Source organism: Quercus lobata, chromosome 4 (assembly GCF_001633185.2).
Source record: "Quercus lobata isolate SW786 chromosome 4, ValleyOak3.0 Primary Assembly, whole genome shotgun sequence".
NCBI classification, from domain to species: domain Eukaryota; kingdom Viridiplantae; phylum Streptophyta; class Magnoliopsida; order Fagales; family Fagaceae; genus Quercus; species Quercus lobata.
Window position 1 is genome coordinate 16,899,894 of NC_044907.1, and position 25,370 is coordinate 16,925,263.

At 31.1% G+C, this 25,370-nt stretch overlaps 1 long non-coding RNA gene and 1 pseudogene across 3 annotated transcripts; one reads left to right on the plus strand and one right to left on the minus strand.

The window, feature by feature from the left end:
• Positions 1–1,399: 1,399 nt before the first annotated feature.
• Positions 1,400–5,437, plus strand: LOC115984715 (annotated as a pseudogene).
• Positions 5,438–7,665: 2,228 nt separating this feature from the next.
• LOC115983192 lies at positions 7,666–10,911 on the minus strand. 3 transcript variants are annotated; one of them, XR_004089904.1, is made up of 3 exons: positions 10,760–10,911; positions 9,049–9,103; positions 7,666–7,840 (listed from the first exon to the last, which is right to left on the minus strand). It is a non-coding gene; the product is annotated as an uncharacterized LOC115983192 (long non-coding RNA). The 3 variants fall into 3 exon arrangements; XR_004089903.1 differs by lacking the exon at positions 10,760–10,911 and adding an exon at positions 10,313–10,348; XR_004089902.1 differs by lacking the exon at positions 10,760–10,911 and adding an exon at positions 10,185–10,236.
• Between the last annotated feature and the right edge of the window lie 14,459 nt (positions 10,912–25,370).

Here is a 25,370-nt window from a genome sequence, read left to right on the forward strand (position 1 = left end):
CTTGCACAAAAAGGTGAATCTCTCTCTCTCTCTCTCTCTCTCTCTCTCTCTCTCTCTCTCTCTCTCTCTCTCTCTCTCTATATATATATATATATATATATATATATTGTGGGGCCCAAGAATTTGTGGCCCTGGCCCATTTTTACATTGGGGCCCAAGGCCCGAGCCGAGGAGGGGTATAGCCGAGGACGTGTAATAAAAGTCCAAGTAGTCTTGAGACATAACCGAGGATAATTCTGTCCTCGGCATATCCGAGGTCCCCCTGAAAGAAAGGGCAAGAACGGTATAGGAACAGTTTTGGGAAAAACCTAAAATATCTATGTTAATAGAGAAGGGGACGCTGGATAGTATAACGACCAAGGACAAAGGGAAAGTTGTCATTACTGCCATTAAATACTCTGTACCTGACAGAGCCATGCTCTTCAGCTTTTACAACCACCCCCAACCACTTTGGGTATGGGCTGATGGGACAAGTATCAGTCCTGAAAAGTCGAACCTACACATGGACATAGGATAAGGAATACAGGCTAATATAAAAGGAGAAGCAAGCAATCAGGAAAAGGGGCTGGGGAAAAAAGGCCAAGAACCAGAGCCTCCCAGACCGCCTCAAGGAGAAAGACTCCTCGAGCGAACACGGTTTAATTCTGTATGAACACCACGACTAACTACCGTCCGGTGACCAAGGTCTAGCCTTTCAAACCCACGCTCTACAAATGATATTGTTTGGGCCTTTTTACGTGCGAACCCAATATCATTTTGGGTCATTACAAATTGAGTTCTTACATATATATATATATATATATAAATCCTTTTATTTTGGTGTATTTTTAATTCTTTATTGCATATCTATTTTACGTTGATGAAATTTTGTGTTGAACACTACACAAAATCTTGGAACGTGGAATCTGCTCAATTTCCATATTGCAATTTTAAGCTTCGATTCGATAGTTTCTCAACACACCCAAAAAAAAAAAAAACAAAAAAAACAAAAAAAATCAAACAAACAAACAAACAAAACACACTTTCGTTCGATATAGCATTCGGAAATAAGGCTTATTTAAATATTTTTCATATTCAATCACAAAGAATATTTTGATTTTTCCACTAATTATAAAGGTAAAGGGACCACTGAGGTCACTGACTATTACATGCTTTGATTCCAGTTAGGTGAATCCCCCAAGTCCTTGTATTCTTTCGGGCTGGGTCCGCACTACATGCAGTAAGTTGGTTCTTCTTCAATCTTTACCAAATTCTTATAAATGTGCTTTTCCCATGAGTGCTAAGCTGCGAAATCAAACCCTCTTTATCTGCCTTGTTTCAAAAAGCCAACTGCTTCTTCAACCATATTGCATATAAGACTTTCCCACTGGATTTCAGCTCCACCATCCTCTCTTTTTCCATGCATGCTTTTATCCTTCTCTTGTGTTGTGGCTTGTTGGTCACCTTTGTTGCTGGCGGGAATAATGAGACAGACCGGTTAGCATTGCTTGAGTTCAAAGCGAAGATCGCTGATGATCCTCTCCAGGTTATGAGCTCTTGGAATGACAGCATCCACTTTTGCCAATGGCGAGGGGTCACCTGTGGTCGTCGACATCAGAGGATCACCGTATTGAATTTGCCATCTTCAAAACTAGTAGGCTCCATATCACCACATATTGGAAATTTAAGTTTTTTGAGGCAAATAACCCTCCAAAACAACATCTTGCATAATGAAATCCCTCTTGAAATTGGTTATTTGCATAGATTGCAAGTCTTACGATTGAACGGTAACTCAATCAATGGTAAAATTCCTAGCAATTTATCCAGTTGCGCCAATCTCAAAAACTCTTCTTGTCACTTACAACCTTCTGACTGGAGAAATCCCTGCAACGCTTGGCACCTTGTCAAAGCTCCAATCCTTCTTTATAGTTAACAATAAAATGATTGGAGGTATCCCACCTTCTTTCGAGAACTTATCTTCTCTAGACGCCTTTGTAGCATCTGATAATAACTTAGGTGGGATTATCCCACCATTTTTTGGTCAATTGACCAAACTTACATTATTCAGTGTGCCTGGAAATAGGTTTTCTGGTACAATTCCTCCCTCAATATCCAATCTCTCTTCATTGATACTATTTGATATAGCAGACAACCAAATCCAAGGACATCTTCCATCATACATAGATATCACCCTACAAAATATGGAAATATTTATTATTGCAAACAACCAATTTACTGGATCTATCCCTATTGCAATATTTAATGCCTCAAATTTAGAGATATTTCAATTAGATCTAAATGAGCTAAGTGGAAAAGTTCATTCTTTGGAAAAGCTAATTAGAATTTCCTCTTTTTCCATTAGCAGTAACAATTTTGGAAATGGAGGTGAGAATGACTTGAGTTTTCTTCGTTCTTTGACAAATTCCACCTTTTTGACTGATTTGGAGATAAGTTTCAATAACTTTGGGGGAGAGTTGCCTAAGTGTGTTGGAAATTTTTCAACTACCCTTATCTATTTAACTCTAGATAATAATAAAATATATGGAAAGATTCCTATTGAAATTGGAAACATGATCAACTTGGAGAGACTTAACATGTGGAACAACAAATTATCAGGTAATATTCCCTCTGAAATTGGACAGCTTCAAAAGTTAAAAGTTTTGGAATTACATGAAAATTATTTCTTTGGGAACATTCCATCCTCTCTTGGAAATTTAACGGTCTTGTTGAACTTGTATTTACTTGATAATAATCTTGAAGGAAACATCCCGTTAAGTCTAAGCAAGTGCAAAGAATTGTTTTCTTTGATTCTTGCTAATAACAATCTCAATGGTTCAATATCTCCACAAGTCATTGGTCTCTCATTCTCACCAACTTTTCTTGATTTGTCTGCCAACCAATTTACTGGAGCACTTCCGATGGAAATAGGAAATTTTAAGAATCTTGAATATTTGGATATTTCTGAAAACAAGTTTTTTGGTAAAATTCCATCAAGTCTTGGTAGTTGTGTAAAGCTCGAAACTCTAGCCATGAGAGGAAACCTCTTCCAAGGAATTGTTCCGTCTTCTTTGGAATCATTAAGAGGTCTTGAAAATCTTGATCTTTCCAACAATAATTTGTTTGGACAAATTCCAAAGTTTCTGGAGCTCTTTGTCTACTTGCAATCTGTGAATTTGTCTTACAACAATTTTGAGGGTGAGGTACCAACAATCGGAGTTTTTAAGAATGGAAGTGCAACTTTCGTTAAGGGTAATAGGAAGCTTTGTGGGGGTATACCTAAGTTTCAGCTTCCAAAATGTAAATACCAAAAATCTAAGAAGAGAAAGCTGACCCTCACCTTTAAGTTAATATTCTCTATATTTTCTAGGCTTCTTGGAGTAACTTTGGTTCTATTACTTCTATTTCTTTCCTCTTTAAGAAAGAAAAGAAAAGAAAATACCTCAAGTGACTTGGGGAATTTGCTTTTGAATCTATCTTACCAAAATCTCTTTAAAGCAACTGATGGGTTCTCTTCTACCAATTTAATTGGTATGGGTAGCTTTGGATCCGTGTATAAAGGAATTCTTGATCAAGGTAGACATACGATTGCTGTCAAGGTGCTCAACCTTTTGCATCATGGAGCTTCTAAAAGTTTTATGGCCGAGTGTGAGGCTCTACAAAACATTAGACATCGAAATATTGTAAAGGTTCTTACATCATGTTCTAGTATTGACCATCAAGGTAATGATTTTAAAGCATTGGTATATGAGTTCATGGCAAATGGCAACCTAGATGAATGGCTACATCCAACTCTAAGAACAAGCGAGACTCTTGAGGAACCAAGAAATTTGAGTCTTCTTCAGAGACTGGATATTGCCATTGATGTTGCTAATGCATTGAATTATCTTCATCATCATTGCCATACACCAATCATTCACGGTGACCTCAAGCCTAGCAATGTTCTTCTTGATGATGAAATGGTTGGACATGTAAGTGACTTTGGCTTGGCAAGATTGCTTTTTGATGCTACCCAAGATTGTTCTATTCACCAATCAAGCTCCATTGGAATAAGAGGCACAATTGGTTATGTTCCTCCAGGTAAATATTTTTTTTATTTTTTAAATTTAGTTGTGTTCCTTTTCCCTTTGTCTTTTACTATATTTTAAAGTTTTGAAGGAAGATTTTAACAAGGACGTACTGTAGCCAAAAAAATAGAATGATATATAACAAAATTTTCCGCTTTTCTTAATTCTTATTATGCACCATTGAAAATGCTCTTTTAATATACTTGTCTGTTACATATATTTTCCATCTTTTTTTTAGTAGAAACCTATGCTCACGTTACATATATGTTATATGTAACTGTTTATTGCAGAGTATGGTTTGGGAAATAACGTGTCAACATATGGTGATGTCTATAGTTATGGCATATTATTATTAGAGATGTTCACGGGAAAAAAGCCTACTGATAATATTTTTCAAGATAACTTAAACCTCCATGACTATGTTAAAGCAGTTTTGCCAGAACAGATAATTGACATTATAGATCCTATCCTTTTGAGTGTGCATGAAAGAGAAGGAGAGACACGTACAAACAACATTACTCGCAATGAGGGTCAAAATGGAAGTGTAACAAGTCAAGAATGCTTGATTATGATTATAAAAATTGGGGTTGCTTGTTCGGTTGAATTTCCAAGAGAAAGGATGAACATGAGTGCTCTTATAATTGAGCTACATTCAATTCGACAGAAACTTCTTGGAACTAATAGACGCAGACAAAGGCTTCAATAAACAGGTAATATATTGTTTGCCTTTGTGTATATGTTATAATTTTGTAGCACCCCACACTACATGATCTAATATGATAAGGCTAGTCCAAATATTTTAAGGGAAGAAGGTGTCACTAATCATATAGCTCATTATGTTGCATTTAGTTGGGGAATAAGCCCAATTACTTTTTTATAATACCAAAACACATAATATACCTCTAAAATCTACTTTCTATTTGTTGATTTCTATCGTTGAAGTGGTCCACAAGATGTAGGAGGTCTCCATATCGATAACATAAGATTATATTATCTCAATTTTACTGAATGAATAACATAGACATTTGAAGGGTGTAGTTGAAGTTAACGAATTTGTTGGAGAAGTTTTCTTGTTTAGAATTCTAAATAAATCCAAGTAAATGCCCACCAATTCCACAACTATTGAATGGGTTGGGATTTTTTCATACCGCAAGTAAGGATTCTCCCATCATGAATTTTCTCACTAGTAAAACATAAATATTAAGTTACTGATAATGAATATCTTTTTAATTCTATTTATTTTTGGGAAAACGGTCATTTAGCATACTGTCATTTATGAATTCCGAAGCTTATCATTCTAATATATTGAAATTATCTTCCTTCTTCATAGGTGCACAAGAATGATGATTTATCATGAAGGTTGTGATCATCATGATTTTCTAGTTTTATTATATATAACACTAGTCGCTAACCCGTGCGATGCACGGGCAAATTAATAACTAAGTTCCAAAATAGTGTTATTTATTTATTTTTAAGATTGTTAAATATACATGAGTATTTATCGAAGTTCAAATCTCTTAAAACACTACACCAATATGAGAAATTTGATTGTTGTGTTCTACCTAAATACAAAGTTAAAAACAACATCTAACTTTGTATTACTTATTTGTACCTTTAGTTAACAACCTCAAATTACTGGTAGGCATCCTACGTCTATTATGAATTGCATCCTTTCTTTCATGAAATTTAAGGTCTCTATCATTTTTTTTAACATAATCCCTTCTATTATTCAGTCTGTTTGCAAAATCTTGGTAATCCTAGTTGTTTATTCCTTATTTTTGTCATCATCAATGTGCTTTAAAAATCACGTTTAGGAGTATCATTTGAAAAGTCATATATGGTGCAATTAATAAACAGTAGAAAGGGAGCACAACATGCAAACACAAGAATGCTTTACATATCTTTAAATAAACTACATCCATTTAAATAAATAAAAAAACATATTAAAAGAAAAACATTAAGGACCTTGATCTTTGTGAAATAAGGTTATAATGTTATTGCATATAAAGTTATTCATCAGCCCTGTCTCAGTCTTGTGTGCACTGCAAGCAGTAGCTGGAGCATTTGAATCAACCGCAGTCTTTTCTTTTCAAGGCAACACTTGCAGCAGTACCCCACATTCCATCTTGCCTTTGGATGGTTGTCCTCAGAGGTTGCTATTAGAGATATCTGAAATCATGGTAGCAGCCATAGCCTATTGAGGTTACAGAGATAGAGAGAGGGGGAGTGCATTATCGGGTTCAAAGTAGTTCTAAGTTTAAACTAAGTAAAATATTTAACTAAAATACCGTGCTAAAAATAAAAATTAAAAATATTGTTGAGGTGTAAAATTGTGAAGACTCCAAAGCTGAGGTGGCACACTCTTAAGAGGCCAACTTTTTATTAACATTTGAATTTCCTTGCAACCTTCTATTAACATGAAGCAAACAAACACAACCTATGTTAATATTTCTCACTAAGTGCTTTTTTAAGAATCTGCCAATAACTACCAAAACATCCTGGACTTTGCATCAATTCCTAGTACAATGCCAACAATTACCAATTATCACAATACAGCTAACACTAAGTACAATAGAAGCATAGTGCATATTAGCATATACAACAACAACAAAAAATTTTCACAAACAGCAGCACCAGGCCTTAGTATAGCAACACACAATAGCAATAATGTTAGTTTGAATACTGGAAAATGAAGATTAGCCTTATGACCATAGGAGCAACATAGAAAGCCTATTGACTAAAACCTTATCTTCTTTCCTTTTTTTTTTTTTTGGTAAGTGAAAAACTTTATCTTCTTTCTAAATCATTTTATTTCAAATTATTGAAGCTCAACCTTCCAAGGGTTCAAAAGAATGATGACAGTGAAGCATAAGCAACTGTGAACAATTGTCGGCCTAATTAAACCATCAACACAATAATTAGACTACAAATATGAGTTATATTAATAATTATTTTTCACAAAATTAAATCTTTAAAAAAAAAACTAACAAATAACAAAACCTTAATAATATTTAACACAAATTTTCTTCAATTGAACAAAGACACAGAAAATGATAAGTTAAAAAGAATGACATCACTACAACAAATGTGGACTATGGTGATGAAACATTTCGTCACAATACGTCCTTATTTCGTCACCGAATACATATGGTGACGAAATGGTGACGAAACAGCATTTGTCACCTAAGCTCCATCACAGAATGTATTGGTGACGAAAATGTTTCGTCACCAACAAAAAAATGATAGGTGATGAAATTTTTTCGTCACCAATAAAAAATGATAGGTGACGAAAATTTTTCATCACCTAATATTTTCGTCACTAAACCTTATTTTCAATGACGGAATATTTCGTCACCAAATGTATTTTTTTTTCCAATTTCAATAGATTAGGTGACGAATTTTTGCGTCACAGATTTTTTTTTTTTTTTTCAATAGATTAGGTGACGAATTATTTCGTCACCAATTTCTACTTATAGTCAGATATGGCGACGAAAATTATCATCACCAATTTTTTTTTTATTAATATTCTTTACATTTACTTTCCATTACTTTAACCTGTTCACTTCTAACCAAATCCATAAATAAATAAAAAATAAAATAAAAAGACATCCATTCATTTCTAACCAAATCCATAAATAAATAAATAAATCCATACAATCTCAAAATGCAATAAAGATGTTCACAAAGTAATTATAACCATTTATATACAAATGATGTCTTAGCTTCCAAACTTTATAGAAAATTATTTGAGTTCAAATAGTCCAACAAAAGCTATCTTTTTGCCACCAATCCCATATCTGCACAAGTAAAAAAGGAAAATACATCAATAACAAACTAGATTGCAAACCTATATCCCTGGTAAGATGTAACACCAAATATATATATATATATATATATTAGTAAGACAATGCAAAAAATGTCCACAAAAAACCCAATAACTAACTAGACAAAATAATCATAATACAACATCACTATCAAAGAAAGAAGACCCACAACACTCTCATCAAATAAAAACCAAACCCCCATTACAAACCATGGAGAATCATAAAGAATGCAGAAAAATCCCAATTTAAAACAAAACAAATAAAGTGAAATCCAAAACAAAAACCCAACCACCACAACGAATAAAAAATCCAGCCAACACTATTAAAAAAAAAAACTAGCCACCACCATTTACAAAAACCCAGCCATCACAATAAACAAAAAACTCAGCCGCCGCCATCAACACAAAAACCCAGCCACTACCATAAACAAAAAAGCCAACCACCACCATTAAACAAAAAGCACAGCCACCACCATTAATACAAAAACCCAACCACTACCATAAACAAAAACCCACCACCACCATTAAACAAAAAACACAGCCACCACCATTAACACAAAAACTCAGCCACTACCATAAACAAAAAACCCAACCATCACAATAAACAAAAAACCCACCACCAACATTAAACAAAAAACTCAGTCATCACAATAAACAAAAAACCCACCGCCAACATTAAACAAAAAACTCAGCCACTACCATAAACAAAAAACCCACCACCACCATTAAACAAAAAAACACAGTCACCACCATTTACACAAAAACACAGCCACTACCATAAAAATAAAAAAAAATAAAAATAAAAAAAACCTCAGCCATCACAATAAAATTGGTGTGTGCTTTTGTTTCTATTTCCCTTTTAATTTCAGTGAGTTATGGTTCCTAACTAGAATTGACCATGTTGATGTAATTGAAAACAATATTGCAGGGAGTGTATCTACATATCAAGTTACAGTTTATGTGCACAACAAATGTCCCTTTCCTATATGGCTTGCAACAGCACCAAATATTGGCTATCCAAAACCCAAAACACAAAACATTTCAAGCATAAGAACAAACAAGCAAACCACATATAGGTAGTAGCTAAGCCAAGAAAATGTGTGGATAAACAAGCATTTATGAGAAAACCCAAATCACAGACAAGATGAACTGAGCAACAAATCATATATTGGCAGAACTCACGTGTTTTTAATGGCCACAACTTCTTCCAATTGCTTCCCCTTGACCCACTTAGAAGCTGAAAATTATGATAGAGAGCAATTAGAACAATCTCTTGCAATAACAAAGGCCACAATGCCATGAAAAAAGGACAATAAGCTAAAGTAGAACACAAACGGCAACTTCCAAAAACTTGACAAATCAGTTAAAGAGACAAATATTTAAAAGCAATTTCTAACTCTAGACCAAGTTTCAGACATTTTCTATGGCCACTTATCTTAAGTAAAACAGAAGTGTGGAAGTATTTAAGGGGCAATCTCAGTGTGAGACCTTGATGCAGTTATATAAAATGGTAAAGATTTTGGCATTCTACTACGAGGGCAACTGTGGTTGTTGAACAAAGAAGCCAAACATGTTGCCCCTAAAAGCTAAATAATTTTAAAACACAAATATATATATATATATATATATATATATATATATATATATATATGGTAGCCCACATCAGTACAAGGTGCTCCTCAGCATCTTTAGACAAACGATATCCTTTATACACACCTATGAAAGGATTTGACACCTATAAAGGAAGAGAAACTTTATTCCTGTCTGTTTTTAGTTTTTTATGAATGAATTTGTTAATAATACAATATAGCTCGAAGTTCAATAAGTTTTATTAAAGACATAAATTGAGAGAGATTACATTACATTCTAACACAAAGGCATGCTTGAACTTGAATGCATAAAGAGAAATAGATGGACTCTAAAACCATCCAATGCAAATTCACCCCAATTCAACCCCTTTGGACAAGAAACCTAGGTTACACACTGCCAATTGAACAATGTAACAAACACATGCAAGAAAGCCTCAGTCTTAAAAACACAATGCCAACAAAATTAAAATAAATAAAAAAAACAATTCTATTTCACTTTCCTAATAAATTTTAGGGAATCCATAGAAACACACTAAATCTATCCAAATAAAAAAGACCCATAAGAGAAAATCCAACTGGGTATGTAAAAACTTGACTAAAAGATTAGACAAACCCACAAAGGAATTAACTTTTACATGTAAGTTTCATACAAAGACAAAGTCAAAAACTTTAATTTGTGTTATTTTTTCTTGCGCATAACCATGAAACAAAAGGGAAAGACTCTATTACCTTCTCCAATCCCAAAATTTATGTCCTAACACCAACACCTCCTGAAATCAATATCATGCTAATCCTAAAAGAAGAAAAAAGAGTGATGAGAGAGAGAGGATCGATGACAACGATGAGAGAGAGCTTACCGGTCTTTTTGGGAGGTAGAGAGGCGTGGGTCTGTACGTGGGAGGAGAAAGAGAGAGTAACAGTGTTTTGTTTGCACAAATAAAAAATAATGTAAAAAAAAAAAGGAAATCAAACAAATTTAGAACGCGCCTGAAAATTGGGCACCGCGCAAAAAGAAATTAAAAAAAATTTAGGATGTCATGTTTATAATATTTTTACAATATTTTCACAATAAATCATAATATAAAGATTATTTTTTTACTTTAACAATAACAACTAATAACAACCTACCACTTAATTATAAAAATATTGTGAAAATATACCAAACAAAACAATGACAACCACACCCCTTTTTTTTTATATATAGTTTTTAATCTAGAATCAATGAGAACCACACACATTTGATAGAGATTAGAGATTAGAGAGAATGAAGTAATATAGTAATGGAAAGTAGAGAGCAAACTTACGCTGGCATTAGATTTTCTGAAATAGAAGTTGAATCATGCATTTTCGAAGAGCTATTTTGTAGGCATTCTTGGAGCTAACCAAAATGAAGAAAGAGACGAAAAAGGAGAAAAATATCAGACTATTAGAAAGACAAGAAGAAAGAAGATAGAGATCTAAAGAGATCATTTTGAATTGACGGTGAGAATGAAGTTTTGTACGTGAGAATTTTGGGATTTGTTAATTGATAAGACTAGAGAGTACAATTTAAATTAAAAAAACCAAAAGAAAAAAAAACTAAAGAGAATAAAAGGCAAGACAAGGGAACACGTGAATGAGATAAGAATGAGGAGAAAAAGTTTTGGGGAGTGGGTCATGTAGGGAGATGACACATCCTTAAAAAAAAAGAATTATGTTTGGAACACAATTTTTTGTACAATTTTATACCATAATTTGTCAAATTGTGAGTTATGATTAGTAAAGTTATGTCAGTGGGTCATGTAGGGACATGACACATCCTTACTAATCACAACTCGTTATATATCAAGTTGTGATACAAAATTGTGCCAAAAATTGTACCCATAGCATAATTCGTTAAAAAATTCATTATCTTGTCCAAATTTTCTGAAAATTTTTAAATAATATAAAAGATATTTTATCATATTTGTAATAAATTACAAAAAATATCATATTTTCTTTAATTAAAATATGTTTTAATCTCTTTACGTATAATTTTAATTAAAATTGTTAAATTTTGTACATGTATTTTATTATTTTTATATTAATAAATTATTAAAATAATTATTACGTGTCCAACCAAGGTTCACCATGACTGTACATTGTAGAGTGTACAAATAAAACTTCTTTGTCCTCAAAAACGTTATTATATACTATATTTTGTTAAAAGTCACCTTAATTAAGCTTTTTTCTTTTTCTTTTTCCTTTTTGTGATAATTATGACTAGAAAAAAATAGTAATTTTAGTTAATTAAATGAATAAACTTAAAAAGTTACTTAATTTTTATAAAACATTAATTGATTAATTATATATAATAATTTATTTATTTTTAGGATTACAATTAAACATATGTGATTGTCCATTCTAAGGAAAATTAAATAAATTTAAACGAAAAGTGTCACTAAATGTTACATTTTAAACTACAAAAACTTGAATTTGAACAACTGTTTATGACATGGCTATTAATCTTTAACCACCTTGAAATTTTGTAATCATGAAAAATATATGAAGATAATGTAATTTAACGGTAGATTTGTCAAAATTCACATTGAGGGTTGGGTTCAAGTTACACCTGATGTAACTCTAAAAAATGTTACACCACCTAATAACTTATTATTGAATACATATTTTGAAAATCTAACCGTTGGATTACATGTTCTATATGTTTTTAACATGCATACCAATTTTTATGACAATCGGATGTAATTTACTATTCGATCTATAAACTCATCTTCTATGCATTATTTTAAATTACAAAAACTTGAATTTAAATAATTGATTGATGACATGACTATTAATCTTTGATCATCTTGAAATTTTGTATGCAGGAAAAATATATGAAGATAATGTAATCTAACAATAGATTTGTCAAAATTCATATTGAATTAAAAAATATAGAGTTCGGTTCAAGTTATACCGATGGAACTCAAAAATATGTTACAGTACCCAATAATTTATTATTGATCATATTTTGAAAATCCAACCGTTGGATTACATGTTCTATATGTTCTTAACATGCATGCCAATTTTCATACCAATCGGATGTAATTTACCATTTGATCTTTAAACTCATCTTTTATACGTTATTTTAAATACTAAAACCTGAATTTAAACAATTGATTGATGACAAACCAATTAATCTTTAATCACCTTAAAATTTTGTAAGCATGAAAAATATATGAAGATAATGTAATCTAACAGTAGATTTGTCAAAATTCATATTGAATTAAAAAATATAGGGTTCGTTTCAAGTTACACCTAATGTAACTCTAAAAAATATTACACCACCCAATAACTTATAATTGAATTCATATTTTGAAAATCCAACTGTTGGATTACATCTTCTATATGTTCTTAACATGCATGCCAATTTTCATGACAATAGGATATAATTTACCATTTGATCTATAAACTCATCTTCTATGCATTATTTTAATCTATAAAAACTTGAATTTAAACAATTGATTGATGACATGGCTATTAATCTTTGATCACCTTAAAATTTTGTAATCACGAAAAATATATGAAGATAATGTAATCTAAAGGTAGATTTGTTAAAATTCACATTGAATTAAGAAATATAGGATTGGGTTCAAGTTACACATGATGTAACTCAAAAAAATGTTTCACCACCTAATAATTTATTACTGAATTCATATTTTGAAAATCCAACTGTTGGATTACATGTTCTATATGGTCTTAACATGCATGCCAATTTTCATGACAATCAGATGTAATTTACCATTTGATCTATAAACTCATCTTTTATGCATTATTTTAAACTATAAAAAAACTTAAATTTAAACAATTGATTGATGACATAGTTATTAAATTTTGATCACCTTAAAATTTTGCAAGCATGAAAAATATATGAAGATAATGTAATCTAACGGTAGATTTGTCAAAATTCACATTGAATTAAAAAATATAGGGTTGGGTTCAAGTTACACCTGATGTAACTCAAAAAAATGTTACACCACCCAATAACTTATTATTGAATTCATATTTTAAAAATTCAACCGTTGGATTACTTGTTCTATATATTCTTAACATTCATGTCAATTTTCATGACAATTTGATGTAATTTACCATTTGATCTATAAACTCATCTTCTATGCATTATTTTAAAATATAAAAAGTTGAATTTAAACAATTGATTGATGACATAGCTATTAATCTTTGATCACCTTGAAACTTTGTATGCATAAAAAATATATGAAGATAATGTAATCTAACGGTAGATTTGTCAAAATTCACATCGAATTGAGAAAAAATAGGGTTGGGTTCAAGTTACACATTTTGTAACTCTAAAAATGTTACACCACCCAATAACTTATTATTGAATTCATATTTTGAAAATCCAACCGTTGGATTACATGTTCTATATGTTCTTAACATGCATGCTAAGTTTCATGACAATCGGATGTAATTTACCATTTCATCTATAAACTCATCTTCTATGCATTATTTTAAACTATAAAAACTTGAATTTAAATAATTGATTGATGACATGACTATTAATCTTTGATCACCTTGAAATTTTGTAATCATGAAAAATATATGAAGATAATGTAATCTAACGGTAGATTTGTCAAAATTCATATTGAATTGAGAAATATAGGGTTGGGTTCAAGTTACACATTTTGTAACTCTAAAAATGTTACACCACCCAATAACTTATTATTGAATTCATATTTTGAAAATCCAACCGTTGGATTACATGTTCTATATGTTCTTAACATGTATACTAAGTTTCATGACAATCGGATGTAATTTACGATTTGATCTATAAACTCATCTTCTATGCATTATTTTAAACTATAAAAACTTGAATTTAAATAATTGATTGAGGACATGGCTATTAATCTTTGATCACCTTGAAATTTTGTAATCATGAAAAATATATGAAGATAATGTAATCTAACGGTAGATTTTTCAAAATTCACATTGAATTAAGAAATATAGGGTTGAGTTCAAGCTATACTTGATGTAACTCAAAAAAATGTTACACCATCCAATAACTTATTATTGAATTCATATTTTTAAAATCCAACCGTTGGATTACATATTCTATATGTTCTTAAAATGCATGCTAATTTTCATGAAAATTGGTTGTAATTTACCATTTGATCTATAAACTCATCTTCTATGCATTATTTTAAACTATAAAAACTTGAATTTAAACAATTGATTGATAACATGACAATTAATCTTTGATCACCTTAAAATTTTTTAATCATGAAAAATATATGAAGATAATGTAATCTAACGGTAGATTTGTCAAAATTCACATTGAATTGAGAAATATAGGGTTGGGTTCAAGTTACACATTTTTGTAACTCTAAAAATGTTACACCACCCAATAACTTATTATTGAATTCATATTTTGAAAATCCAACCGTTGGATTACATGTTCTATATGTTCTTAACATGCATGCTAAGTTTCATGACAATCGGATGTAATTTACCATTTCATCTATAAACTCATCTTCTATGCATTATTTTAAACTATAAAAACTTGAATTTAAACAATTGATTGATAACATGACTATTAATCTTTGATCACCTTGAAATTTTGTAATCCTAAGAAATATATGAAGATAATGTAATGTAATGGTATATTTTTCAAAATTCACATTGAATTAAGAAATATAGGGTTGGGTTCAAGCTACACTTGATGTAACTCAAAAAAATGTTACACCATCCAATAACTTATTATTGAAATCATATTTTTAAAATCCAACCGTTGGATTACATCTTTTATATGGTCTTAACATGCATGCCAATTTTCATGCCAATCGGATGTAAGAAACAAAAAAAATACCAAAATACGCCTTAAACCTAAAAAATAACCGAAATACTCTCGAAACCTTTAAAATGACCAAAATACCCCTTGAGACTTAAAAATGACAAAAATACGTCCTAAACCTAAGAAATGACCGAAATACTCCCCAAAACCTAAAAATTACTGAAATACCTGTGAAACCTAAAAATGACCAAAATACCCTTGAAATATGAAAATTACCAAAATACCCCCCTAAACCTAAAAAATAACCGAAAATACTCTCGAAACCTTAAAAAATGACCAAAATACCCCTGAAACTTATAAAATAACCAAAATACCCCCTAAACCTAAAAAATAACCCAAAATAGCCCAAAATTATAAAAATGAGTATTTGGTCATTTAGGGGTATTTTGGTCATTTTTAGGTTTGAGGGTATTTCGATCATCTTTTAGGTTTAGGGTGTATTTTTATCATCATATAGGTTTTAGGGCCATTTTTTTTTTCATTTTATAGGTTTTAGGGATATTTTAGTCATTTTTTAGGTTTTTGGGGGTATTTTGGTCATTTTTTTAGGATTAGGGGTATTTTGGTAATTTTCAAGCATCAAGGCTATTTCGATAAGTTTTTAGGTTTCGGAGGTATTTCGGTTATTTTTTAGGTTTAGGGGTTATTTTGGTAATTTTTTGTTTCAGGGGTATTTTGGTCATTTTTTAGGTTTTGTGTGTACTTTGGTCATTTTTTAGGATTTGGGGGTTTTGGTCATTTATTAGGTTTAGGGGATATTTTGGTAATGTTTAGTGGTTTTTGGGCATAGTTGGTGATTTTGGAGGTATTTTGATCATTTTTAAGGTTATTTCATAGGTATTTTGCTCATTTTAGAGATTTTGGGATATTTTGGTCATTTTAGTGGTTTTTTAGCATAATTGGTGATTTTAGAGATTGTAGAAGTATTTTAGGTCATTTTAAAGGTTTCATGGGTATTTTGCTTATTTTAGAGATTTTGAGGATATATTGGTCATTTTAGTGGTTTTTGAGCATATTTAGTGATTTTATAAAAATCGGCTTTGGGTAGGGTATAGATATCTATGGATAAACAGACTGGGTAACAATTGAGTATGAATACTAATTGGGTAAGGTAATCAGATATCCATGGATAAATTAATTGGGTCAGGTATATATGAGTATATCCTGCCCATGGTCATCCTTAATTATTTGTAAACAATAGGTGACGAACACTTATTTCGTCACCAAAAACACCTACGTCCTAATATTGAGTGACGAATTTAGAATTTCGTCACCTCTGGCAAGTCTTTGGTGATGCAAATATTTCGTCACCCTTAGTTTGCCTTTTTTTAATGACCTATAGTGACGAAATAAATATTTTGTCACCAATTTGTACATCTTTGGTGACGAAATATTGATTTCGTCACCAATTTTAAAATTTTAATAATATTTGGTGACGAATTCTTCTTTTCCTCACTAAATGTTATCATTTGGTGACGAAATTGTTTATCCTCACTAGATTTCGTCACCATAGCCCACTTTTGTTGTAGTGCATTAACACATTGAGATGCAAGCAAGATCTACCTAAAAACCCCCTAACCATAACTACAATTAAGCAAACAAAATTAGGTTAAATTACAACTGAGTTCAAAACTGGAATCACAAATATTACATCACTTGAATTTCATGTTGATATAAGTCTTAGGATACTCGGAATATCCTATGACAAAACCGAAAATTTAATGAAAAATATGGTATAAATAAACTAAAACAAATCCTCCAACAATTATAAAACCATAACCTAAATATAGAATATTAAATCTCTCATAATCTGAAAGAAAACAAAAAATAAAGTAAATAACAAAAGGGTACGATGAAACAAACTTGAGAACTGGTTAGCTTTGTTTTACTTTTTAATTCTTAGCACCAAACAAATTGCCAATCTAATTTTAAGAATGAAATACAACTTTAAAAAACTATAAAATCGAGCATTGTAAACAATCAAATCAACAGTTAAAAATATTTTAAGAAATAAATCTCTATCAAAACGTAAAAGTAAATAACATTATACTTTCAAATTTCACAGTTTTAACAAAGTGACAAATCCTTCATACATTTTCAAACAGTACCACTTAGGAGAAACAAATGTAGTCAAATGTATTCAGTAAACTGTATCAATAGGATCAAGTTTCCAAATCTAAGTGACAGATGATAGAACCACTCAGGTTTATTTATAAAAAAAAAATTATTAATATATACGAAAATTATAGCTTCTTCTAAACTATTTATTCATAACCAATTCAGATGCGAGCATGCATAACAGTTAGTATTACCTAGATATAGTCTTCTCGTTCTTCTTCTAGCCATCCTTTAGAACCTTATCTTGGATTTGGTGTGGAGCCAACATATTTGAGTCACTGATCTCTTTTAAATTAGAATAGATTTCGATTCCCTTGTCCAATACAGCGAACTTGGAATGAGTTTTTTGCTTCCTAGATCTTCTAGTAACTTTTGTTGGACACGCTTTTGATTCTCTCATCTACTCTTTGCTATCTAGGCATATAATAACAGATAACAGGAAAAAAAATACTCAATATCAAAGCATCATAAATAAGGGGGTGGGAAATAATTACATCAAGCATTTAAAAAAGAAAAAAAAAATCTATAGGGCTAAACCCACATTTGCATGTGTGTTTAACCATTGTCATTCCACAGTTGCCACATTGCAATGAAATTTTCAATGTTAGACATGAAATCAATGTCTATGGAAATTTGGAAGCCCTAACAAAAAGGTAAGCATAAACAAAGAAACCAAGATTTTGAATAAGAAATTTAACAAAAACCAAGTGATCAAAGATACCCATTGACAAAAAAAATATTTATTAATAATAATCACATATAAGAATTTGGATTTCCAAAAGACACGAATTCAAAATAACCATTTCCAAAAATACTCTCTGCTCCCTACGCTAATAGGAAATACCTGTTAACTTACTATTACATTAAGCAGAATAACATGTTTTTTCTTTTTTAACTGTACATGAGGTATAAGTTTCAGTGGGTTTTTATCCTACGTGGCATAACATGAAACATTTTAATAAACCATCAGCTTAACTGTTAGTATTATAACAGGGGGGCATTATTGAATCAATTTGGTTCCTTCCCTTTATATCTACAACTCTGTATCTTTCACTTTTTAAAATTTTGAAAAATGCAGCAAAAACATGCATGTGCAGAATTTGGTGAGAAGCAAAAAAAAAAAAAAAAAAAAAAAAAAGCTTGTAATGTCGAATGCTCATAGGACCAAGACTAAAACTGATAAATAATCTGCATATCAATAATCATGAACATATATAAAACTGATTTAGGAGTAAGCATTGTTTAAGAAAATAACTCACTCAGAAAAGATGGATTGTGGATAGGAATTTCGAAGCTAATGAAACAATCTATGCTTGATTTGCGGAAAAAAAAAAAAAAAAAAAAAAAAAAAAAAAAAAAAAAAAAAAAGAGAGAGAGAGAGAGAGAAAATTGGAGGAGCAGTGAAGCGTGACTGGAGATATAGATGAGAGAAGCGGATGATAGATGGATGAGGAAATACCATTTGATGTGAATGTCATAGGCAACAGAGATAAGTATTTGAATTAAAAAAAAAAAAGGTCGCATCAAATACCAAGCATAAAATTCAAAATAAGAACAACAGTAAAAGCCTTAATATTGTTCACATTTATTTCTTTTCCAGTACAATTCCAGCAACAAATGAAGCATCAAATTAATAACCTTTCACACATTTTTTACTGTTTAGTTTCTAACAAAACCAAAAACTCAAACTTTGCTCATTCAATCAGTCCCCAATTGAACCAAAAACAAATTCCAATTTCCCTCATCATTCCCTCACTTAATCCTCCATTTTCTCAACAACCAATCAAAAACCTCATTGTTTCTAATTACGCAAACTGAATAATCCCTTGAGTTATACTCTTTAAAGAAAAATAACAAATAAAAAAGTATATATAATCACAGCTTTCTTGGGAAAGAAACAGAGATGGAAAGCAAGAGAGAAAAGGTGAGTTAGGGCAAGAAGGAAAGAACCAAACAAACAATATCAAAATCTGAAATCTACAAATCGTAACAGAAAATCCCAAAACATCTAAGCAAATATCTAAATCTATACCTATCCAACCAAAATACCCAAAAACTAAGTCATATTAAAAACCCAGATATAAGAAAGGGGAAAAAAATAACCGATGGCAATTTCGACGATCTGATGATGGCAGGTAAATGGCCTGAACGGAGTTAATGGCACTTAGATTTCTCTTCCTCAATCTCAATTCCTGTGTGTGCCTGCGGTTTCGGTGTTCTGAGTCTGGCGAGGGAACGGATGGCGGCGGAAAATCTGACAGTAATCGTGTTTTGCCTCTTTCTCTTCTCAGTTTCTCTCTCCGTGTCCCAAGCCTCATCACCTCCCTCTATTTCCATCTCTCTTTCTCTGCTTCTTTTGTCGTTTCCTCGTCGCCTCTCTCTCTCTTTCATCGCCTCTCTATTTCGATCTGTGTGTATATGGAGGTGCAGCGAAGAATCGCAAGTTTGAGTCGATTTGGGTTTTAGGGTCTGCGTTTTTTTTTTTTTTTTTTTTTTTTTTTTTTTTTTTTTTTTTTTGTTTTGTGGATAAGTGGCGTGAAAGGGTGTCTTTTGTAGTTTTATTACGTTTGAGTCGATTTGGGTTTAGGATCTGCGTTTTTTTTTTTTTTTTTTTTTTTTTTTTTGTGGATAACCGGCGTGAAAGGATGTTTTTTTTTATAGTTTTATTATGTTTTTTATTTTTTTATTTTTTTAATATTATGCTGACGTGGAAATTTATGGGAGCTTCAAAAGCTTCGGTTATATATATATATATATATATATTGACTAGTCATGATTCATGTATGTTGTTTTTTCCCCTCCTGTATCAAGTATGTAATATCTTCTTAAATAATTAACTTTATGTTTTAATGTACTATTAAATAAGTTTATATCCAAAGCTATTCACAATCAAGACCTATAGAATTTACATGCTCAAGAAAATTTTAAGTTGATACATGAAGGCTAAAGTTATGCATGAAAACAAGTACACCCAAAGATTGATTTTTCTATGCAGCCAATGTTATATTCCATGCGGTTCTATGCTGTTAGGTTCTAAATATTTAGGATTGAATGTTTAGAATTTCAACTTGTATGTGTTGGCAAACCGGGAAAAAAAAAAATGTCTAGGATAGGTGTTAGCAAGGTTGTCAAAATCGGGATCCTACGTAGGATCGTGGGAGGTAGGTAGGATCGTGGATCGTAGGATCGGATTGTGGATCGTAAGATCCTACCTATTTTCATATTTTAAGCAAAAAATATATTGATAGCGACTTTATATGTTATATAATCACTTAAAATATGAATCCAGTCATTAAAAAAAAATTGCATCATAAAAAATTTAGTACATGTTTAAGTAGCAACTAAGTACCAAAATATTATCTACACATATGGAAAATGTTTTCCAAATTCTAAGTTCCAAATCCAAAATAAGTTAGGCTAGTTAGCATATAAAAACTAACTAACTACAAATTTACAATATGTAATCCAAAAGAGAATTCTCAATCTAAGGTAAACTAGCTAATTACAAATATGAAATCCAAAAGAGAATTCTCATTCTAAGGTTCTTATAATCTAATCACTGCCATTGTCATATCCCATTTCATCATCTAAATATTTTAGGTTTTGTTTTTGAAAACGTTAAACTTAAGTACTATAGGTTTTTTTGATATTTTATGTTGACATAGGGGTAAATTTGGGACTTCAATTCATTATTGAGCTTTTGATAATCCGTTGGGCTTGTGGGTTTAGGTGGATTATCTTACCCAAATGAATCCCACTTAAAAAAAAAAAAAAAAAAAAAATCAATCCAAATGGTAGGATCAGTAAGATCGGTAGGATCCCGTACGATCCTACGATCCTATGTGATCTTACACGATCCTACCATTTTTGCGATCCTTCTATGATTTTAAACTTTTTGGTGAGGTGGGATCGTAAAATCGTGCGATTTTACAATCCGGATTGCGATTTTGACAATCATGGATGTTAGACATTGCTCAAACTTGTAAAGGCCAAGACTCAAGAATGTACAAACTACAAGAAATAAGATTATTTTTTCTATGAAGCTCGATTGATTGAATGGTGAAGCTCAATCGATCGAAAATTGAAGAAAAAGAATTTCTACAGAATTTTATACAGGCTCAAGCCCGCGAAAACGTTTAGAGTTTCAATCCAACACTCTTATGGATAAAAGAAAGCCCTAGCTATGTTTTGAAGGCTCTTGGAAGACTTGTGAGTTACTCCTATGAGATCTGAGAGATTTTGTACTTTCTAACTATACAAGCATTTACCAGAACAAGATCTACAATCAAGTGTTGGTGGAATCTAGTTGCAGCAAAGATCAACAAGCCTTGATATGAAACCTTTGAGCGGGATCTCAAAGTTACAAGCGTGGGTGCTTGTGTGGTGCAAATCCAAGAAAGGAGTTCATGGAGTCGATTCTTGCACGTGGTCGTGTCAGTTAAGTTACTAGAGATAGTAATAGATTTAGGGTTAAAACTGATTGTAAAAACTTTGATTCTCTATAGTGGATTTGTTTTACCTTGAGGATAACTAGGTCAAATTATCCCCAGGTTTTTACGTTGAAACTGTTGGTTTCATTGGTTTCCCTGGGTCATCATATCATTGTATTCTTTATTTTCCTCAGCTGTGCATGATATAATCTGTTCTTGTTTAACCTAGATCTCATAATTAACCTAAGTAATCACTTAGCTAATATATTAGATTAAACAATTTGCTTTAAGGGGTCTAAACAAACAAACATATGCTATTCTTGGTCATGCCGTTAGTATTTCTTTTCGAGAATTGCCATGCTATGAGTAAAGCTTAAAGACAGGACAATCCAAGTATCTTATCTTATATTATGAGAATATTGCTCAATGGACTGCAAATATTTGGATCCTCAATTGCAACTCTTATGATGGAAAATTTGCTGGGATATTAAATAGAGAGAATATTAATAAATAAAAAATTTTAATAATTTTTTTTAAAAAAAATTATCACAAATAAAATTTTTTAAAAATCAATTATATAGTTATTGGCCTTAATTACAATCTAGAAGAAATAAAAATTATAATATATGATTCAAACACAATGGAAACCTCTATCTACATTCCTTGATTTTGATTCATAAATCAAGTTAATTACGAGATAGGAATTGTAAGGTACTAACCACACTTGGTTCTTAAATCGGTCTTTTGACTTCTAATACGCAATACTAGATCTACTAATACTATTTATAATTTGACACTATGTGGGGAGTTGATGGGGGTAAGAATTTACCTATCGCATTGGTGGGTTGATGAGAAATGGAATTTGGTCAAATGTGGGTCGGGGTGGGTTCGTGGGGCGGAGAAAGTTTGTCTCTAAAAATGTTTGGAGTCTTGGATTTTAATTCCCAATAAGAAGATGATATTTGTGTGTCCCTCTTATGTATAATACATATGACTTACTCGGTTAGTTAGATTATGTGAGTCATGTATATTGCAATTAACAAGAATACATATCATCTTTTATTGAGCGTTGGAATCCAAAACTTCAAACATATTTGGAGCCAAACTTTGTTGGGAATTTATGGGTTTCCATGGGTTTTTTTTGGGGGGTATTCTTTGATGTAGGTGTACTGCTGTGGGGGTTATTGGGATAAAAAAAATAAGAATATTTAAATAGATAGAGAAAAAAAAAATAAAGAGTTTGTTAAAACTTGTATTCAAAAAGGTCGGTAGGTAAAAATGGAAATGAGCTTTCTAGCAAAAAATTTGCTAGAACTTTGTAGAAGTCATTGTCAATGCCCTTACAAGGTTCTTTCAAGAGATGGTAGAAATTCAAAACCTAAAATTGGTTGTATTAAACACGTTGTGAGTTTAAGTCAAGTGTACTCGCGCATATGTTGTGAGTTACTTGCTAGCATTAGACATCATGATACTCCTTGTCTTATAATTCCTTGAAACTGTTGCAAGTAATTATGCAATCCTGAAAATTTGCATAATATTTTTTCAAGATTAATGGGTAATGGTGCAAATTAAAATGATGAATTGGTCAATTAAGTTAAATTAAACCTATCATAGCGCTATTAAGCTAAAATGATTAACAGATCAACGGATTGAGATCTATTATTAAATTAAAATGATTTTGTCATAGGATTTTTTGTTTAATTTTTAGTTTATTTTGTTTATGCACAATTTTTTAAAATCTCTAACTTTTTTTTTTTCAAATACAAATATATTTTATCTAACTTTCTGCAAAAGCAACCAACAAAAGTCAAATAAATTAATGTCAAACTTAAGATAAAAGAAAACAAAATATAACTTAGCTTCCTGGTTTTTTAGTTATATAGATGGTAATGTTTTTCACTAATGAAGAAGAATTCAATAATATAGCATCTATGACTATGATTCCATTTACACATATATATACACTTAGATTAGGCTAGAGTAGAATTCTATCTTGCATCTATGATTCCACTTTTGCATATTAGCACTAGAATGATTAATTCAATTAGCTTTTTAGGTTAAAATTGTAATTTGAGACAATTTTCCAATAATTGTTTCAAACATGGCCCATTTAGAATACGTTTGGTACACTGAATGGGAATTACGACAGGAATTGTAATCTTTAACTAAACCTATTCATTAGTTTGGTTGAGTTATAATATTAGAATGAAACTTAACATTTATTTTAGGAAATTTCTTACTCATACAATTATGTTTCCTTAAAAATTGTTATTTTTAAATTTAAGAAAGATATATGTTATTTTTTATGATTTTTTATTTTTATAATTGTTAGATGTATATGGAAAGTTTGTTTACTTGGAAATATATTAAGTTTTAAAATTATTGTACTTATTAAGGATAGCTAATACAACATTTTAAAGAGGAATAGTTATTCCTCATTTTAAAGAATAGCTATTCATAAGAAATGATTATTCCTTGTAATAAAAACATAACCAAACTAAAGAATAACTAAATCATAGAAATAATTATTACATTACAGCGTCTATTACAGTCTACCAAACATGCCCTTAGTTAATATATTATTCGTAATCGTAACGCTATTGCCTTTTCCAGTTTCTCATCTTGTGTCCTAGAAGCTATGTGCACCTTTTCCAGTTTTACCACAATAGAGAAGTCCGTGCTTGGTATCACTATTATTTCAAGCCAAGAGGAAATTCAATTATTTCAAGGGTGTTTTTACTTTTCTTTTTCTTTTTCTTTTTTTCCCTTTTCAATTTCTAAATTTTATTTGTTGGAAATTCATTGAATTTTCAAAAGACATCGCATGTCACAGGTGGATGATTTTCCCTTCAACAAATTAAAAATGGGCTATGACGCATTTGTATATGCTGTGGTATCTAATTGGCTAAGGTATAATCCAAGGGAATTTTTACAATTTCATCAACTTATATTTTATAATTCAAACTAATTTCATGAATTTTATCCAAGTAATGTGTAATATTCAAGAATAATTTTTGTCAATCTTAACAGTTTTGGCCTTGGGTGTAATTTTTTTTATTAACGTGATTTTTTTTTTAATTATAGAGAAAGGTGAATTTAATTTTAAACATAGAAGATGTAATTTTACAAATTTTGATGGAGAATTTGTTTTTCTCTTTTTCTTTTTTCTTTTTGTACAGTGCTTTTCGGTCACTTTCTATTTAAGATTGGGTTCATGTGAATTTGGATCTTGTAATATACATATTGGTCTTTTCCTGTTATTTTTAACGTTGGTTAGGATCAAACACTTTTGACCCAATCCTAGTTTTATACTACTGGGCTCATTTTTGGTCAGGTATAACTTTATTCTGAACAGAAGTCAATGTTTTCAGGCCTAAAGCCAGTTAAATTCAAATTGGGCTCATTTTGGATCTGGCCTAATCTTATGTTAAACAAAAGACAATGTTTTTAGGCCTGAGCCAGTTTGGTCCTGCTCCAGTTTCATGGGTTGGGCCGATTGGCCCTTGTTGGGTTCAAAATTATTTTGGTCCAAGTGTTGTT